The sequence below is a fragment of the Vulpes vulpes genome, chromosome 5 (genome assembly GCF_048418805.1).
Source record: "Vulpes vulpes isolate BD-2025 chromosome 5, VulVul3, whole genome shotgun sequence".
NCBI lineage: Eukaryota > Metazoa > Chordata > Mammalia > Carnivora > Canidae > Vulpes > Vulpes vulpes.
The window spans coordinates 23,145,724-23,165,572 of NC_132784.1; the positions used below are offsets into that span (position 1 = coordinate 23,145,724).

At 34.5% G+C, this 19,849-nt stretch overlaps 1 protein-coding gene across 1 annotated transcript in view; it reads right to left on the reverse strand.

The window, feature by feature from the left end:
* LRP1B (LDL receptor related protein 1B) overlaps positions 1-19,849 on the reverse strand; it is a 1,812,620-nt gene that overhangs the window by 497,850 nt on the left and 1,294,921 nt on the right. The window lies entirely within an intron of this gene.

Here is a 19,849-nt window from a genome sequence, read left to right on the forward strand (position 1 = left end):
GCATTTATTGAATATTGTTTTGGTAGCAGAGACTCTGCAATGTGCACAGATAAAAACAAAATAAAACAAATAGTCCTGACCCTAAGGAAACCACCATGCTGGTGAAGAGGATACATTTATTATTATTTTATTTCAAATTATCATACCAAAACTAGAAGGAAGGAAACTATTACCATTCTTATTTTATAGATGAAGAATTAAAGATTCAGAGATTAATTATCTCAGTTGAAGAATTAAAGATTTATAGAGATTAATTATCTCAGTTTGTTCTCTATAATTAAGAGTCTGTTTCCTGGTTTGCCTCTCTCTTTTCCTTCATTTTCTTTTCAACTTTTTCCTTTTCTTTTCTTTTTTTTTTCTAAATCAGCTTTTTTTCATAGAATACCACTTCTTACTTGAAAGAACAACTGACAATCTATGCCTATTCAGACTTAGGTATTTGGCAGATATTTCTCAAAAATGAATGAAATGGAGAAGAAAGGTGGAAGACTGACAATACCCAACTTCAAGATTTACTATAAAGCTATGACAATTAAGACAGTGTGGTGGTTACTTGTAGAATAAACAAACAGATCAATGGAATGGAATAGAGAGCCCAGAAATATACCCTTATAAATAAAGTCATCTAATTTTTGACAAAGGAGCAAAGGCAATACAATAGATAAAAGACAGTCTCTTAATCAAATGATGCTGGGACACTAGGGCATCTGTATGCAAAAGACCTTTATTTACTCTTTACAAAAATTAATTCAAAATGGAACATGAAACTAAATGGAAAATGGAAAACTATAAGACTCTCAAGAGATAACATAGGAGAAAACTTAGATGACTTTGGGTATGGTGATACCTTTTTAGTTACAATATCAAAGACATAATCCAAGAAATAAATAATTGATAAAATAGACTCATTCAAGTTAGGACTTCTGCTCTGCAAAAGAAAATATCAATACTTAGAAAACAAGCCACAGACATGGAGAAAATATTTACAAAGGGTATCTCTGATAGAGAACCATTATCAAAAACGTACAAAGAACTATTTAAATAATCCATTTTTTATACATGGGCCAAAGACTTTAACAGACACCTCATCAAAGAAGATATGCAGATGGAAAATATGCATATGAAGAGATGCTCCACATCATATGTCATCAGAGAAATGCAAAGTAACATATGAGATACCACTAGACACCTATTAAAATGTATAAAATTCACAACACTGACAACAAGAAATGCCAGTGAGAATGTGAAGCAACAAGAACCCTCATATACTGCTGATGAGAATGTAAAATGATATAGCTATTTTGGGAGGAAATTTGGTGGTTCCTTACAAAATTAAAAATACTCTTGCCATATGATTCAGCAATCTACTCTTTGGTATTTACCCAAAGGAGTTAAAAGCTTATGTCTACACAAAACTTACACATAGATTTTTACAGACTTATTCATAATTGCAAAAGCTAGACTTAACTAGAAAAAAAAGGATAGGAAAAGGAAAGAAAAGAAAAGAAAAAAGAAAAGAAAAGAAACTTTATCCTTAACCACTAGAAGGTAGTCAACCTGTGGCAGACTCCATTTTGCTTACCCAACAGGCATTCTCCTCCCTGTCTACTCTGCTAAAGAAGAATTATTTCCACAGGCAACACTCAAAATGCTGAGCACATTCTTTTGTATTCTTCTGGGCAATAGATATGGCCTTTTAACCTAATCTTGACTACAATTTCAGGGCAGGAGGGGCTTCTAAGAGTAACATAAACCATGCCCTGTGTATGCAAAAAATCTCTGAGGATAATTGGATTCTGACGGGGTAGTACAGGACTGTCAAATAAATGGTAGGAGACGCAGAACTGAAAGATCCATGTCCTTGAGTACCATGACCAAAGAAACTTGTGCCCAGGAAGGACTATGAGGATCGGATAACAGGCATCTCAGTAGTGACCAGCATGAAACTAGAACCATGGATAGACTTGAAAAACTACTCTAGGTTCTTGCAGTCCTCTAAAAAACATACCATTCATCAATCCTAATTCTTGTTCAAGGTTTTTAAATTTTCTAATTTCCTGATATTGCCTTAAATTTAAAATTCCTTATCAGGATTTTAAATCATGACATAATCTGAATTGATTTTACCTACTAAGATGTCTTTCCAACTTCTCTTTAGTACATGCATTTAATTCACTCTTATCTCTGCCTTTGGCTCAGGGTGTGATCCTGGAGTCCCAGGATCGAGTCCCACATCGGGCTCCCTGCATGGAGCCTGCTCCTCTCTCTGCCTGTGTTTCTGCCTCTCTCTCTTCTCTGTGTGTCTCTCATAAATAAATATGTAAAGATATTTTTTTCAAAATTCACCCTTATCGCCTCATAATATACAGCTATTCATTCACTTTTCAACTAAGATTGAGCATCTATTATATTTACAAAGTACTACATAGATAGTGGGAAAATGAAAGATGTCTGTCTTTACGGATCCTATGTTCTAGTGATGGAGAAAGAAAATGTAAACAAACAGGATAGAAATGACTGAAATTCCTACAAATCAACAGCAAAAATAAATAACCTAATTAACAACGAATAAAGGACTTGAATAACATTTTTCTAAAGGCATCCAAATGGCCCATATATATATGAAGAAATGCTCAATATCACCAATCATCAAGGAAATGCAAATCAAAACCAAAATGAAATATCATCCTACATTTATGGCTATAATTAAAAAAAATAAAAGATTAAAATGCTAGCAAGGTTATAGAGAAATTGAAACCTATGCACACACTGCCTCTGGGAATGTAAATGGCAGAGCCACTACAGAAAATATTATAGAGGGTCTTCAAAAAATTAAAAATAGAACTATCACATGACCCAGCAATCTCACACATCTGAGTATATGTTCAAAGAAACTAAAGTCAGGATATCAAAGAAATATTAACACTCCAATGTTAATTGCAGCATAATTCAGAATAGCAAAAATATACAAACAACTTAACTGTCTGTTGAAGGATGAATGGTTAAAGAAAATGTGGTATATACACACAACAAAGTATTTTTCAGCCTTAATAACAAAGGAAATATTCTGGTAGAGAATGTTGATAATGGGGAGGCTATCAATGTAAGGGTATATAGAGAATCTCAGTAATTTCTTCTCAATTTTGCCGTGAGCCTAAAACTGTTCTAATAAAATTAAGTTCTCAAAAAGAAAAAAAAAAAAAGCTGAAGATGTTGCCATATACAGCAACATGGATGAACCTTGGGGAACATCATGGCTAAGTAAAATTAGCCAGTCATAGAAGGACAAATACTTCATGATTCCACTTACATGAGGCACCTAAGCTTGTCCAACTCAGAAACAGAATAGAATGGTGTTGCCAGGGGTTGGAGAGAGAAGGGAATGGGGAGTTGCCCTTCAACAGATAAAAAGTTGTAATGGTACATCAGCTTTACAAAAGGGGGTAAATTCTAGAGATCTGCTGTACAACTTTGTGTCAATAGTTATCATATTGCACACTTAAAAATCTGTAAGAGTGGACCTCGTGTTAAGTGTTCTTATCACAATATAAAAAAATAGGAAAGAAAATAACTGAAAACTTCTACTAGTGCAATGAAAAAACACAGGCACAGTTCCATTTTTTTACTTATGTCGGTTTCCCATCCTTCCTCTGCACGTAATTCCAATACGGTCACCCTTAATTGCACAAGTAGAACCTCACTCTCACCGAAGTATTTCAGACTAGCATATCCCACATTGACTCTTCCTTCTCACTGATGCTAAGGCATCTACAGACAGAATCACATGGTTTACTGTTTAATTGTTGTTTTTCCTTTCATTTCACTTGTACTAATTTTGACTCTTTATCCATGGATGAAAGCTCTTGAGAACAAGGATCCTGTCTTGTACTTCTTTATCTTCTTCACAGTGCTTTGCATTCCTTTGAACTAAGCATGATCTAGAAATTTCCTAAATACATGTGAAATGATTGGGGAAATAAATGTCTAAAAATATCTCCCATAAGAAATCGTAACTCGGAAAACATTTAAACAAAGCCATCTCTCCCATTCCCTGTTGATATTATCTTTTTAAAAATATCTCTTTTTAAATATACTTTTCAAGGATCTAACACAAAGAACTTTGGTTTTTACTCTGTATTAGAATCACATGTGTTTCTCTTGCTTTTTTTTTTCACAGATTGTTATTGACTTGAATATACTAGCATCTTCAGAAATTACCAGAATGTAAATACTGCTTGCTTAACTTGATGTCAGTAATTATGAGTATCTCTACTCCACCCTTATGGGTTAACTTGTGTCTCTCAAAATTCATATGTTGTAAGTCCTGACTCCCAGTATTTCAGAATGTAACTATTTTTAGAGACAGGGACTTCAAAGAGGTAATTAAGTTTAAATGAAGTTATTGAGATGAGTCCTAATCCAATATGACTAATATCCTTATGAGAGAAAATTAGAAGCACTGAGTAATGTATAAAATTATCAAATCATTATATCGTACACTTGAAAATAATATAACACTGTATGTTAATTATATTAATATCTGAGATAGAGGGAGAGGGAGAAGGAGAGAGAAAATTAGGACATAGATAAACATAGATAAATTAGGATACAGATAAATTAGGACATAGATACACACACATAGGGAAGACTCAGGGAGGAGAAGACACCCATTTATAAGTTATAGAGAGAGGCCTCAGTAGATACCAAGCACGCTGACATCTTGATCTCAAGACTCCAAGCTCCAGAACAGAAAGTAAATTTCTGTTAAGCCATTCAACCTGTGAGACTTTGTTACGTAGCCCTAGCAAATGAATACATTTACAAATAGACATATTAAAGGCATTTATGAAATATAAGAAAGAATTAACATAAATAAAAAATATAAATTGATTTTGCCATATAGTCTCTAAAATCTTCATTCAAAAGAGAGGAAAAGAGAAGAGATGAGAAGAGAAAAGATAAATTTACTGAAATGCACTAAGTTCCAGGGCCTTTGCTAGGCTCTGAACATAAGCAAATATGACTGTCTCATTTAATCATCATAAATGAGATGTGATGTGTTAATACATCTCCTGTTGTTAAAGATGAGCTAACAGAAGGTCAGAAGGTGACCTTTTCCAAGGTCACACAGTAGAAGCATGGTGTTAACTCTCAGTTGGCATTAACTGAATTTCAATGCAGTTCCACTGCATAGCTCTGTTCAAAGAATGGTGTACCCACTAGACCTAATAACACTATACCCTGCAACACAAAATTACTTGATAAATATAAAGTTTGGTCCCAGATTAAAAACAGTTGAAATATATGTTTCAGTTATTACTTTTTAAAATTATAATTATGAAGTTTTAATAATACCTTACTTCTTAAATTGTATCATCAAAAGGTACCATCAAAATTGATAGCTTATTTTTAAAATATTCAGAATATGTACTTTATTGAACTATACCAAAACTACTGAGATCAATATTTTAAAAATATATTTCCTTTAAAACTAGCCCTTTATATTTAAAATATAAAATATAATATATAATATTATGCCCAGGTACATATCAATTACCAATAAAGGACAAATAATTTTTATATAAGTATATCCTAAAAATTACATATACAAAAAATGTTCATTTATATGAAATTCAAGTTTAACTGGGTATCCTGTATTTTACCTGGCAATTCTATTATCTCTACTCTCTTCTGAAACCCCAAAATTTATAAGAAAGCAATGAAAAATGAGAAAGTCTTTATAAAGGAAAAAAATACCATGGCCATAAAAATTGTAGTAGGTTAAAAGCAGATTGTAATTGGTGAATGACTTTATAGATAAAATGAAAATCTAGACCTGCAAAGGGAGGAATCCAGATATAAGCTACTCTGTCCTGCAGAACTTCAGAATAGGTCAGAACCTGGGAACCGTAAGATCTCTAAAAACAGGGAATTATATACCGTTGAAAGAAAGATGACTGGTTTAGTCTACTCAAGAGGAGTTAGAACAAGTGTACACAGCCAAGAGAGTGCTGCTCTTTATACCTGGTCAAAGAGTTACAGAAATACCCTCTGGTGACGATGACTGAGGACACTAAATAAGACACAACTGAGAGACTGGATACTACAAATAAATATAGGGATTAAGTGATAATCTACATTAGTGGTTCTCAAGTTAGAGAATAAAATAGAATCATCTGAAGGGGGGGACACCTGAGTGGCTCAGTCGGTTAAGCATCTGCCTTTGATTCAGGTCATGATTCCAGGGTCCTGTAGTTGAGCCCCACATTGAACTCCTGGCTCATTAAGTAGTCTGCTTCTCCCTCTCCTCCTGCCCCTCCACCATGCTCGCTCTCTCCCTCTCTGAATCTCTCTCTCTCTCTCTAATAAATAAATAAGGGGATCCCTGGGTGGCTTAGCTGTTTAGTGCCTGCCTTTGGCGCAGGGCGTGATCCTGGAGTCCTGGGATCAAGTCCCACATCAGGCTCCCTGCATGGAGCCTGCTTCTCCCTCTGCCTGTGTCTCTGCCTCTCTCTCTCTCTCTCTCTCTCTCTCTCTGTATGTGTCTCTTGTTAATAAATAAATAAAATCTTTAAAAATAAATAAATAAATAAATAATATTTTATAAAAATGAAAAATTTTCACTCTCAGCTACTACAAACTGAATTTTTGTATTCTTCCCAAATGTATATATTGAAACTCTAGTGGGATGGTATTAGGAAATAGCAATTTGGGAGGTAATTAGGGGCCTCCATGATGGGATCGATGACCCTATAAAAACAGAGCTAGTCCTGTTTCTCTGCTCTCTATCATGTGAGAGTATGCCATTAGCAAGCAAGAAAGTGGGCTCTCACCAGACCCATCTATGATGTCCTCATTACATGTCTAAATCTCTACCTTATGCCTATCCTTTTATCTTCAACCTATTTATCCAACTGTATAGTAGATATTTCTACTTAAATATAAGATAGTTACCACAAACTTCACGACTACAAAAACTCATTTTATTTTTCCCGTGTATCTGCCTTTCCCAATGAATTTCTGTTATGGACTTAGTGTTTATATTGCCCTTCAAATTCTTATGTTGAAATCCTAAAACCCAATGTGCAGTGCCTAAGAGGTGATTAGGTAGTAAGGATGGGCCCTCATGAATGGAATTAGTACCCTTACAAAGGCGCCCAGGGGTTCTCTCACTCCTTCCATCTTGGGATAGGGAGGACAGCTGTCTGTGAACCAGGAAGCAGGCTCTCATCACACACAGAATCTGCCAAAGCACCTTGATCTTGGACTTCTCAGCCTCCATTGTTAAGCTACCCAGCCTATGCTATGTTTGTTATAGCAGCCCGAACAGACTAAAACTACTTCTCAAACTGAGTGACCCCCATTCAGTCATCAGAGATAAAAACCAGGCAGTCCCTTTTTTACCCTGACCACCTCCATGGTCTCGCCCAAGTGCCAGCCAGTCTGAGTAAACCCAGTTAATTTTTCATCCTTATTATCTCAGGAACGTTTTATTTCCTCTCCATTCCCAATGAAACTGCTGAGCTCAAGGCCTCAGCACCTGTCATTCTCTCATTGCTAAGGAAACACTAGAGTGATCTTTCCAAAATACAAATCTGAGCATATCACTCCTCTGGTGCTTCAAACTCTCCAATGGCTTTCCCCTGCCAATCCCCTAAACAGGGCACAAAGGCCGTCCATGATTTGATGCCTGCTGAATTTTCCATCACCAGGTCTATTACTGCCCCCAGTGCTCCATGTTCCAAGAATATTGAACTGCACTCAACTCGCAATTATCCAGGGATAGATTAGCCATGCTACAGCAAAAACATGTATGGAAATAAGCAAAAGGCAGCATATTTATAAAGAAAACTAATTAAATAAAAAAAAATTTTAAAAATAAAAATAAAAATAAAAAAAAGAAAACTAATTAAAACTACTGTGAATAAGAGAAATATCTATGCATCAGGATGAGTCTATCATTTCCAATGATTTAGGAACCATTACATTTTTACATTGTATCTCCTGCAGATCAGCAACGCCCCTCCACCTGGACAATCAGAGGTGGGTATGTTTGCTTACAGCAGCAGTCCGCTAGCCTGTTAGCTGCTTCTCTGTGCAGGAGCAGCTCTCGGTAGTTTGTCCGAAACCCTAAGCAAAAATCCGTTCCTTATGGCTGTGATGGAACTAGACGTCCCTCTGCTCTGCTACCACTTGGTTTTTGTTGTTTCTCTTAAACAGAGAATTTGGAAAAGGACAGTGTAGGGGGGATGAAGAGCACTGCAGAACAAAGCCCAGAATTCTGTGTTGAAGCCTCTGTGACCTTGAACTGACAGTTATGGTCCTAAACTCTCGATTCATTGTTATAGTGTGAGCATTGCCTCATTGAGAGCTGAAGGGGCAGTCTGAGGTTATAGGGAGAAAAACTTGAGAATGGCAGGTAATTTAATTTCCAAGTTGATGGCTTCACTGTGTTGCCAGTGAACTAGTATTCGTGCAATGATGGAAAGAATGACAGTGAGAGGGAGGAATTAGCTGACAAAGACAAAGCAGTTCCTAATAACTGCTTGCCAGGGTGTTTAGGGGAAAAAAAATAAGTAGAGTTTATTCAATGAAAACTGATATTACCCGAGACTGTTTTCATTAGAAACAGGGACTGGAGAAAGAGCAGGAGGAGGAGGCTCGAATAGACTATTTGGACACTTTAATTACATACATTTATATTAAATATTCATCTTGTATCACAGTTGTGTTTAATTGTGCCTGCACTGGGTTCTACTTGTGCCCCCCTTCCATTTTCCCATAATCCCAGTTAATAGGTTAATATATTGTTGACAGTATATGTAATTTTCCCAAACGATGATTCACAAACATCTCTATGCTTTTTTTGCATTTGCCCTCAGTTTACTTCCTTACCTCCACTGCTATATCCACCTCTACTCCCATTATCTGAATAATGGACACACATCTAGATTTTCTGACTCAATTAACTAAGAGACACCTCTATTTGGAAGCTTTGATTGCCCTCAAAAGGTAGGGTGGTTCACCTGATTCTTTGTGATCTGTGGTTTGTGTATAATGATATAACATTCATAATCCTGTAACACTTTGTTAACTTACATGCATGTCTCCTTATTTAAAATATAAGATTCTTCAGGGCAGGAGTTATGTCTTATTATTTCTCGCCCTCCGTACATATGCTAGTCACGTGGATGGTTTTCAAGGCTGAGGGTCACTGGAGTAGGTAAAGGATGCGATTTGGAGTCCTACATACCTGTTTTGATGCCTGGCAGGGACACTTAGTCTCTGGGTGATCCTGAGAAACTTACTTGGACACTTAATACTTGTCTCCCCATATATAAAATGAGAAAACTCCTACCATACTCACATAATATATGAAGTATCAGCTAAGTGATTCTAATGGTAGAGACAATATTTGGTAGCTCAGTGAATAAACAAATGAATGTGTCACCAGAAAATCTGAAATATGCATGTGAATATACATATGATATGAATATACATACAATATTCACATGTGAATATCACATATACATGTGAATATCATATAAATTGTTAAGAAAAATATTTCTACTCATTAATAGTAGAAATGTGCAGGTAATTACTTTTTCAAAATGAGGGATGGATTTGCATTTATTTTTCTATGATTTTATACTCCTTCTCTTGTGGCTAATGAAGGGTATAGCATAACACGCCACACCAATATGCTCCCCTGCATCATAAGGACTATTTTATTTTTACCTGATTATTTTGAGAAAAAGCAGACACAGCAGAAGCTCTGAAAACAGTAGAAGTTACCCCTTTTTAAGGGATATTTGTTAGAAAGGAGGCCTGTACCACGAAGAGAGTTAATGCCAGAGATAATTTGTTTACCAGAGAAACTTTCTGTATTGCAGGACAACTTTTGTTTACCAAACATTTTCCTTTTCTCACCTTCCCATTATTTTCTCCCCTTTGAAGTTCCACTCTTGTCTCTTTCTTTAGCTAAGGATGATACATAAGCCTCAATCATCTGGCTGCCTTTCCACTCTCCTATCTTTTGGGGGCTTCTATACACACATACAAATTATTTTTTCTCCTGTTAATTTCCCCTTTATTACAGGGGGCTCTCAGTCAAGAATCTACAAGAGTAAAAAATGGAAAATTATTTTTTCTCCTCGATACTAGTTATAATCATTAGCATGGGGTTGGTTGAAATTAGTAGTGTAATTCTTGACAGTAGAAAAGAATTAATGATATTTGGGCGGCTGAGTGGCTCAGTTGGTTAAGCGGCTGCCTTAAGCTCAGGTAATGATCTCAGACCACAGGAGTCTGCTTCTCCTTCTCCTCTGCCCCTCCCCCTCTGCTTGTGCTCTCTTTCTTTCTCTCTCAGATAAATAAATAAAATCTTTTAAAAAAGGAATTATGCTATTTGTCTGTGGTGTTAACGCCAAAGGTGATCATCAAGTCTAGGTTGTACACAGATGATCTATTAGGGTAGGAAAAATACAACATTAGAATTTCCATTTATAGGGATGCCTGGGTGGCTCAGCGGTTGAACATCTGCCTTCCACTCAGGGCATAATCCTGGAGTCCCAGAATGGAGTCCCACATCGGGCACCCTGCATGGAGCCTGCTTCTCCCTCTGCCTATGTCTCTGCCTCTCTGTGTTCCTCATGAATAAATAAATAAAGCCTTAAAAAAAAAGAATTTCCATTTATAGTTGTAATTATAAACCAGTGAGATTATCAATGTTCAAAGAAAATAACTTAATTTTTTGTTTGATATTTACTCATACATTTTTTAAGTAAAAGGTTTTAGAGAATCATTCCCCCCCCCCCTTTAAGGGCCCCCTTGCTTTAGAAAGGTTGAAAGAGGGTTAAGTTAGGTGATGGCTTTCCCCTTTTGGATTGAATTGTGTGCCTCTCAAATTCATATGTTGAATCTTTAACCCCAATGTGACTGCACTTGGAGATAGGGTCTTTAAAGAGGTAACTAAGGCTCATGAGGTTATAAGGGTTGGGTCCTAACCCAATATCACTGTGATTATTTAAGTTTAAGAAGAGATACTAGTGGTGTGAGCACAGAGTGGAGACCACAAGAGGACATGGAATGAAGGCAGCCATCTGCAGGCCAAGGAGGCCTGAGGAGAAACAGAACCCGTTGACTTCTTTTTGTTGTTGTTGTTGACTTCTTGATCTTAGAATTTCAGCCTCCAGATCTGTGAGATAATAAAGTTCCACTGTTTAAGCTACTCAGTCTATAGTGTTTTGTTATGGTAGCCTTAGCTGACTAATAGACTACCCATATCTACTAGTTTGTTAAAAGCATCCTGGGGAAGTTATTAAAAAGAGTCTTAGATATTTTGAAGGACCAGCCCCTAAATTGCAAGCAGATCTGAACCTTACCCTAAAGTCCATGCCATTTACCTACATCCAAATTCTTTTTTTTTTTTTTTTAAGATTTTATTTATTCATGAGAGACAGACAGAGAGACAGAGAGACAGACAGAGAGAGAGAGGCAGCCAGAGGGATAAACAGGCTCCATGTAGGGAGCCTGATGTGGGATCAAACCAGGACCCGAGGATCATGCTGTGGGCAGAAGGCAGGCACTAAACTGCTGAGCCACCCAGGTGTCTCTACATCCAAATTCTTTCTAAGGCCTCTATTCCTTCCACTTCCACGGGTACGACAGCAGTGCAAGCTATCACAATCTCTCATCTAAACTCCTCCTATAACAGACTCTCGAAGTTTTCCAACTTCTATTCTTGCCTCTCCCATAGCCCAATCTTCACACATCATCAAATAATAATTCTAAAACACAACCAGATTATAAAACTCCTGTTTAACCCTTCAACTGGCTATTAGAATAAACCCCTTAGTCTTCACCATATTGGGCATATTCCTCAGCATCTCTCCCTGTAGCCCCCATCTCCTCTGGAACAAAGCTCCTGCCCCTCTAGCCGCATTAACCACAATGTGACAAGCACTTTTTGCCCTTGAGGCCTTTGTATTTTCTATTTTCTCTGCCCAGAAAGTTCTTCCTTGGAAATTTTCACAAGGCTAGATCTTTCTTGCTATTCTAGTGTAAGCCTAAATAGCACCTCTTTGTCAAGGTCTTCCTGGAAACTGTTTTCCAAACAGAGATAGCCAGAATGAAATTCTCTGTTCCTGGTAATCAAATAACGTATAAAATAGTATCCAGGAAGAATTAATCTCAGTAGACCATGTCCTAAATATATCTTTATTATTATGTTCAGGTCTTGGTTTTTGTTTTCGGAAGAAGTCTGAAGGATGGAAAGGCTTAGAAGATAATAATCATGATTCAGAAGGGTCTGAAAACCATGCCAGTCTGCCTGGAACAAAACAAAACAAAAACTAGGTGTCTTACCAGATAGCTCATGTGTGGAGATCAGGGAAAAATAGTATTACTGTTTTCATCAACTGACAAAATGCTTATGAGAGCAAAAGAAGATGACTGGTGAGGCCTTAAAAATCTGTAAACAATTTGACCCAGAAATGCTACCTCTAAAACTGTACCCTAAGCTCAGCAAATAACTAGTTATTAGGATAGCCACCACAATATTTATAATTTCAAAAAAAAAGAGAAAAGAACTTTAAAATCTATTTATATATATGTGATTATTTAAGTAAAATATGTAAGTGTATAGTAGAAAATTATTTAAAATTAAAATGACATTGTAGAAACACATTGATCTAGAAAGCAATGTTTCAGACAAAAGTGAACATAAGTTTACATGTAATTAAAAAGACGTCATAAATTTTAACCTAAGCTTTATTATTTTTTTAAATTTTATTTATTTATTTGACAGAGAGCACAAGCAGAGGAAGCAGTAGGCAGAAGGAAAAGGAGAAGCAGAGCAGAGAGCTTGATGTGGGCTCTCCCAGGATCCTGGGATCATGACCTGAGCCAAAGGTAGACACTCAACCTATTGAGCCACCCAGATGCCCCTAACCTAAGCTTTAAACCACAGTTTTACAACAACAATTGTTGATATTTTTAATTGCTAATATTTTTAAGTTGATATTTTTAATTTATTATTTTTGCCCATTTTTATAATAATTTACTGTATTAGCATTCATATTATGTAACTTTAACTTCAATTTCAAGTAATTTAAGTCATCTTTTTACAGTGTGCTTCTTGAGAAATTTTTTCTTTTAATATATGAGAATTAACTACCATTTTATTCTTGTTTGAACACAGTATATTATAAGGTTCTATTATTTTAAAGATGATTCAAATTGGATAAATTGCTGTTCTGTCCTTATTATTAAACTATGAGTATTGTTGTTACAGTTACTACCCAAGTCTTAATACTGCCAAACAATTAATATGATAAAATTTACTGATCTAGAAATATATGTGTGAGTATAAATATAAATACATTACTGGGAAAAGATTAAAAAATAAAAGGTCACAAATGATCTTTAGTGATTCCGTTTGACATGTTTTTGCCTTTCTCAAATAGTTTAATGTATTTGTTCAGTTGAAAATAAAAACATGAAAAACCTTCATATTATAGTACGTGTCAGGGGAAAAGTTGCCCATTTAAATAATCAGTTAGCAAAATATTATGTCATTGCAATCAATACTTTCAATGGAGTTGAATGAGGTATCTGCCAGCTGGAGCATACTCTTGAATCAGAAAATAAAAATAAAATTGTTTTATAAAGTGAGCATCATTCTATTTCCTTTATCTTATATTTTATTAAATCATGAATGTCATAATTTAAATATGAAGTATAAAATAAGAAAGAATGCAAGTACCCTTTATAAAGAAATCCAGAATGAGTGTTCTTATATGATCACTTCATTGTGATCTACCAGAAATCTACTAGATAAGGAGTATGTGTTTGACATAGATAACATTATAATATTCCTGAAAAAGGAATATAATTCTGAATTTGCAAATAATACATTTCTGCATCTGAAATTTTAAAAAAATAGTCACTTATTGATATAAATGTTTTTATGAAGAAAGATGATCTGGTGATGTGATTTTTGTCATTCTACATCAAGTAACTGCCAACTCTGATGAGATTTCTCACAATCAGAATTCCCTACAATGAATCTGGATGGCAAAATAACACAAGAAAAAAAATACACACACACACACACACACACACACTATACATACACAAATGCTTAGATATGATTTGTATGGAAATATTTTAGGGGTATATTAATTGTTTCAAAAGGAGAAAAACATGGGAGCTGTTCATATCAATTTTCAAATAACTGAATGTAGTTAAATAATTCTGAAATTTTACTGATAGCATATGTTATGCTTACATCCTATAACTAAAAAGTTTTTATGTATTTTGTCCATCCATAGAAATATAAGAAATATTCCAGCTTAAGAGATCTTCAACATATTTGCCACAATTAAAAGCAATCTTGGTGATGACAAGGTCAAATAATCCTTAAAACACACACACACACACACACACACACACACACGGAAAATTGTTTCTCTTCTAAATTGAAATCGTAATAATCCTTACATGCCACATGTATTATTTTTGTATTTGTTACTGCACTAACCCAAGAATCCTCTTGTAAAAGTTTCTGGGTCACCTAGCTGTCCTTCTAAATCTCATCACATCTTTTAGGCAAAGCTCTTACCTCTATTCTAAGATTATAGTCTTTTTTACTCCCACACATAATCTCATTTGAAGTCAATTCAGGGCAAAATAATCTCATCACTGGCCTTTTGAGTACTGTCCATCTTTGATACATCTATATTGCAAGCTACATAGAACAATTTTACATATAATTTAAAAACCTAAGAGCACCATATTTTTAAAAGGTGCAGAAGATTTATGTTCTTTCATTTTTTTTCCCCTCTACTACTCAGGATATTTCTTGATTGGCCATGTTTAAATATGGAGCACTATTCATTAGAATTAAATTGATGAGGACATTTATTTCAACTTAATAATGCTTAATATTGTTTTCACATTATATGAGATTATACTGATGCTAATAATGGAAAGGGGAAATAAAAGAGAAATTTAAACATATTGATGTGCAGGTACATTTTTTTTTTTTTCATTTACCTGACTCTAGGTATATAGCCTGATTTGACTTGAATAGAATTGCCAAGTAGCACAAAGGATGCAAGTTTGATTGTTTAACTTCAGTTTAAGTGAATAACATTCCAAGTTATTTGTTACATTCCAACATGGGACAGTACCTACAGTATTATTGGCTGACTTGGGAAATCATCTCTATGGTTCTCTTGACCCGCTTTCAAGATTCATTACATTGCTGTTGTAACTGTATTAACTCAAAAGTGTATTACAAATCTAGAACATGTCTTTTTGTACTCTACACACTTTCTCCTTTTTCAATGAAAGAGAAGACATGGGGCAATATAAAACCCTTATGTCTCTACTCAAAGAAAAATACGCATTTTCAAATTTGTTCTTTTTTCAATGCCATAATCATGAACAATGTAAATTTATTTTTTCCTGAAAAAAATGATTCCAGAAAAAGTTAACCTTTAATGGTTTACAAAGGGGAGACAATCACTATTTAATGCTTTTAAGTATGGTAAAGCTGAGATGACTTAATTATACCATTTATGTTAATGAGACCATTCTCTGATCACTAATTATAATCTGGTTACAAAAATAGTACCATGATGTACTTTGCTATTGTAGTATTTATCCCTTCTGTTAGGTAATTAGCATTAAGAAGAGCAACATATTGGAACACAGCAATTTAAGGTGACAAAAATTGCTGGAATAGTATCACATATAGTCCTTTGGAGATTTCTCGTAGTACTTTTAATGTAAATTTTGATGGGCTATTAGTTTTCATTAATGGTAGTTTGAGTACTTACAGAAGACAACTATGTACTATACTTAGTGCTGGGCAAACTGCCTGGATATATTTCATATATTACTGTTACTTTAATGAATAGTGTTATGGCAATTAGAAGACTGATGGCTTAGAAAATTTAGGTGGATATATTTGAAGTTCTTTGCACTAAATGACATTGCTTGGTGTACGATAAAAAGTACCTTATCCTTTTTTGAAAAGTATGATTTGAAAGGAGAATTACTTTAAATATATAGCATAATTATAGTGCATTTAAAGTAAACTGATTTCTATATATCAAATTACAGACAGAGATGCAATAGAAGTAACAATTACATCACTAGATCTTTTGCTGAAAAATAGATATAAACACAGTTTTTTAGTAAATAGAATATCTTTTGAATTTTTTAATTGATATGTTAGCTTTTCATTACTTGTGTGTTTTTAAGCAGAACACACATAATCCAAGCATAAAAACAATAATAATTACATAAATATCTAATATAAATGCACTGATGATCATTTGTATTATCTATGAGAATTAACATTTTTTTAAACCTTGAGATACAACTGGGGTTATTTTTCTGTTTTTAAAGATTCTAAATTAAAAGAACCATTTTTGGGCAGCCTGGGTGGCTCAGTGGCTTGGCCCTGCCTTCAGTCCAGGGCCTGATCCTGGAGACCCAGGATCGAGTCCCACGTCGGGCTCCCTGCATGGATGGAGCCTGCTTCTCCCTCTGCCTGTGTCTCTGCCTCTCTCTGTGTGTCTCTCATGAATAAATAAATAAAATCTTTAAAAAAAAACCATTTTCAAGCATTATATTCCATCTTTCTTGAATGTTTTCTACTGAGTAATACCTTATAGATATATGATCTGGTACCTAGAGATCACTCTCAAAAAATGTCAGGCTGTTTTTTTGTGTTTTGGTTTTTGTAATAAGTTAATATTCTTTCTAAATACAGATCATTTTAACTGGCATAATACAATTGCATAAACATATAAATCATTAAAGCTCTTAATTTTAAAACAATTGAAATTAAAGCAACAAAGAGTTCTTCAAAGTTAAGTGTTCTAAAAAACCATAATTATTTTCTTCATATGATTAATTTTATGTTTTTTTAATTTCTATAAACATTAACCATAACAGCTTGAAATAATCATATTTACTAGAAATTTCTCTTCTTATTAAAATATATAATTATTAATAGTAACATTGTATGTAATAAATTGGAAATAAAGTAAAACACATGGGGCAGAACTAATTCCATCATCATTAAGAATTTCATAAACATGAAAGCTAAAATCTTTAGAGAAGTAAAGTTATTGTAGATTTCTACTCCTAGCTCATACTATAAGCATAAGTTAACTATATATTCTATTGTAGTAGACTACTTTAGTGGCAGCACATGAAATGTCATGTATTTTTTAAGCAGAATAAAACTTTCATGGAGGGGGAAAATAAATTAAATCACTATAGCAATAAAAAAAAATAGGCTCTTCATCTAAAAGCAATAGGTGTTCAAAAATATGGTTAAACAGTCAATTTTTACTTCCTGTTCTTTCTTCCTTACATGTTCTTCCCCCACATACCTGAATGACTCATTCCCTCACTTCCTTCAGATTTCTCCTCAACTGTCATTTTCCAGTGAAAATTGCTATGACCTCTCCACGCAAAATTGACATTTTTCTGGCGCCTTCTCCTCAGCTTAACTCTGCACTCCTTATTCTTATGCCATGGTTGAATTTTCTCCATTAGTAGCTTCCATCACCTGACAAACTTTATTTCTCTTGTGTATTTGCTTATACATTTGTTTTCCCCCACTGGGAATATCAGTCCCTTAATGATGGATTTGTTACCTGCTGTAAGTTCTGTTGACTCTCTAGCACCTAAATTAGTGCCTGGCTCATAATAATCACTTGGCAAATTGTTGAATGAGTAAACGAGTTGAAATTGGGACAAATAAATTGCTATCTGCATTATAATACAAAATACATAAGACTAAGATATGTATAAACATAGAGACCCAAGTCCAGACTCTTTTTTTATTAAGTTACATTTAAAATAAAGAAAACAGAAAGAATCTTTTTGATAGAGGTTTCTCAACCTCAGCACTACTAGCATTTTGAGCCAAATAGTTCCTTGTTATGGAAGGCTACCCTGTGCCTTTTAAGATGTGTACCAGTATCCCTGTTTTACACCCACTAGAATGAGAGCAGCAACCTCTCATTCCAGTAGTTGTGACAATCCAAAATGTTTTCAGACATTCATTCCCAAATGTTGCCTGGTGGATAAAATTGCCTTGGGTTGAGAATAACTTGCATAGTGAAAAGAGATCTAGCTTTGGGGTTAGAATTATGTTGGAATCCCTCTTTAACTTTGGACAATCTGCATTGTTTGCAGCAATAACCCTGCAGTCAGAATGTCTTCTTTGCATGGTCACCGTGTCCATTAGCACTAATATGTTTATCTTTAGAGACTAGATGGTCTGCAAATAATAGTTAGAGGTGAGCAGTGCTGCATAATGGATAAAAATATAATTTAAAAAATATATATGAATCTGTATTTTCAACTAAAGATATGCATGCATGTGATAAAAATTGGAGCAGTCTCTATAGCCTTTTTGAACCTAGCTGTTGCTAATTAAAAATTCATTTTGGCTAATAGTTCAAACCAATATATAGATTTATCTCATATTTAATAGCTGCACTATATTTCACTATACAGGTATTTCATGATTCACTTGGCTAGTCATTTATAATAGATAGACAGGTTTTATCCCTTGACTTTTCTAATCACAAGTAAAACTTCAAAGTATATTCTTGCATACATCCCAGTGCCCATATATCATAGTGTAACTATGTCTACAGGACAAATTCCTAGAAGAAACACAGACTTTAAAGTCTAAGAATCATGGACTAGGAAGCTTGCTACACTATTTATTAACTATGTAACCCTGGGTGATTAATTTAGGCTAGCTGAGCCTCTGGTGGGACCTGTGGAATAAGCAGTGTTAATTGTACCTGTCTCAGGAGATTGCTGTGAGAATTACATGAGGTAGGATTTTTAAATTAAATACTAGAATGCTTTATTTATTTAAACTGTCAATTAATATTATTAAATAGAATAATGCTGTTAGGCCCAGCTGTGGAAGATTACCCTGAAGAGCCTAAACCATTCCAAATACTAAAGTTTTCATTTCATTTTGGAAGTCTTTTATTTGTGGGTGTTTATGAGTATTTTATGTTCTTCTGCTGTTAAGCTGTTTAGTTTCTCTGAGAACAAACACAATCCAATATAACCCCTCTCTTCCTGCATTTCTATATGCATATGTATATATAATAAGTGCCAGAAATAATTGACTATATTTTATACATTTATCTTATTACTCATTTTTCTCTTTCCAATTTAAATCATTATATTATAAAATATTTTCTTTTAAAGTTTATTTCAATGCATCCTTAAATTCTACATTTATGATTGTGATCATTTTGCATAAACATTCATGCTTTGAAAATATATTTTGATTGCTGTGGCAGATGTTTTTGCATGTAGTTGGTCATTGTTTTATTTATTCATACATTCTATTACTACTTACTGAAATGTACTCAGTGTAAAGCATCTTGCTGTCTGTCATGAATGATGCATATATGAATAAAATGTCCCAAATTATGGAGAAGTGAGACAGATTCACACATTAGAAAAGACAGGAAAAAAATCCACTACATTAGGAAAATATAAAGGGGTCCAGAGGGGAGAAAAATCTCAAATTACATGAAGGCAAAGTTGAAATAGGCCTTGAAGGATGGCATTTCACCCATTAGGGTAGCTGATAAATATGGAAAATAGTCAAGGAACAAGAAATAGCAAGACAGAGAGAAGTAAGTAGGGTATAAATAGATACAGGGGACCTCTGTTGGATGTATCACATCTGACTGACAGGAAACAAGGGTAGAGGTGGATCACATGAACAACCAAGTTGTGACCAGGAATACTCCTCCCAGTATTAGAAACTGAACTTCAGTCA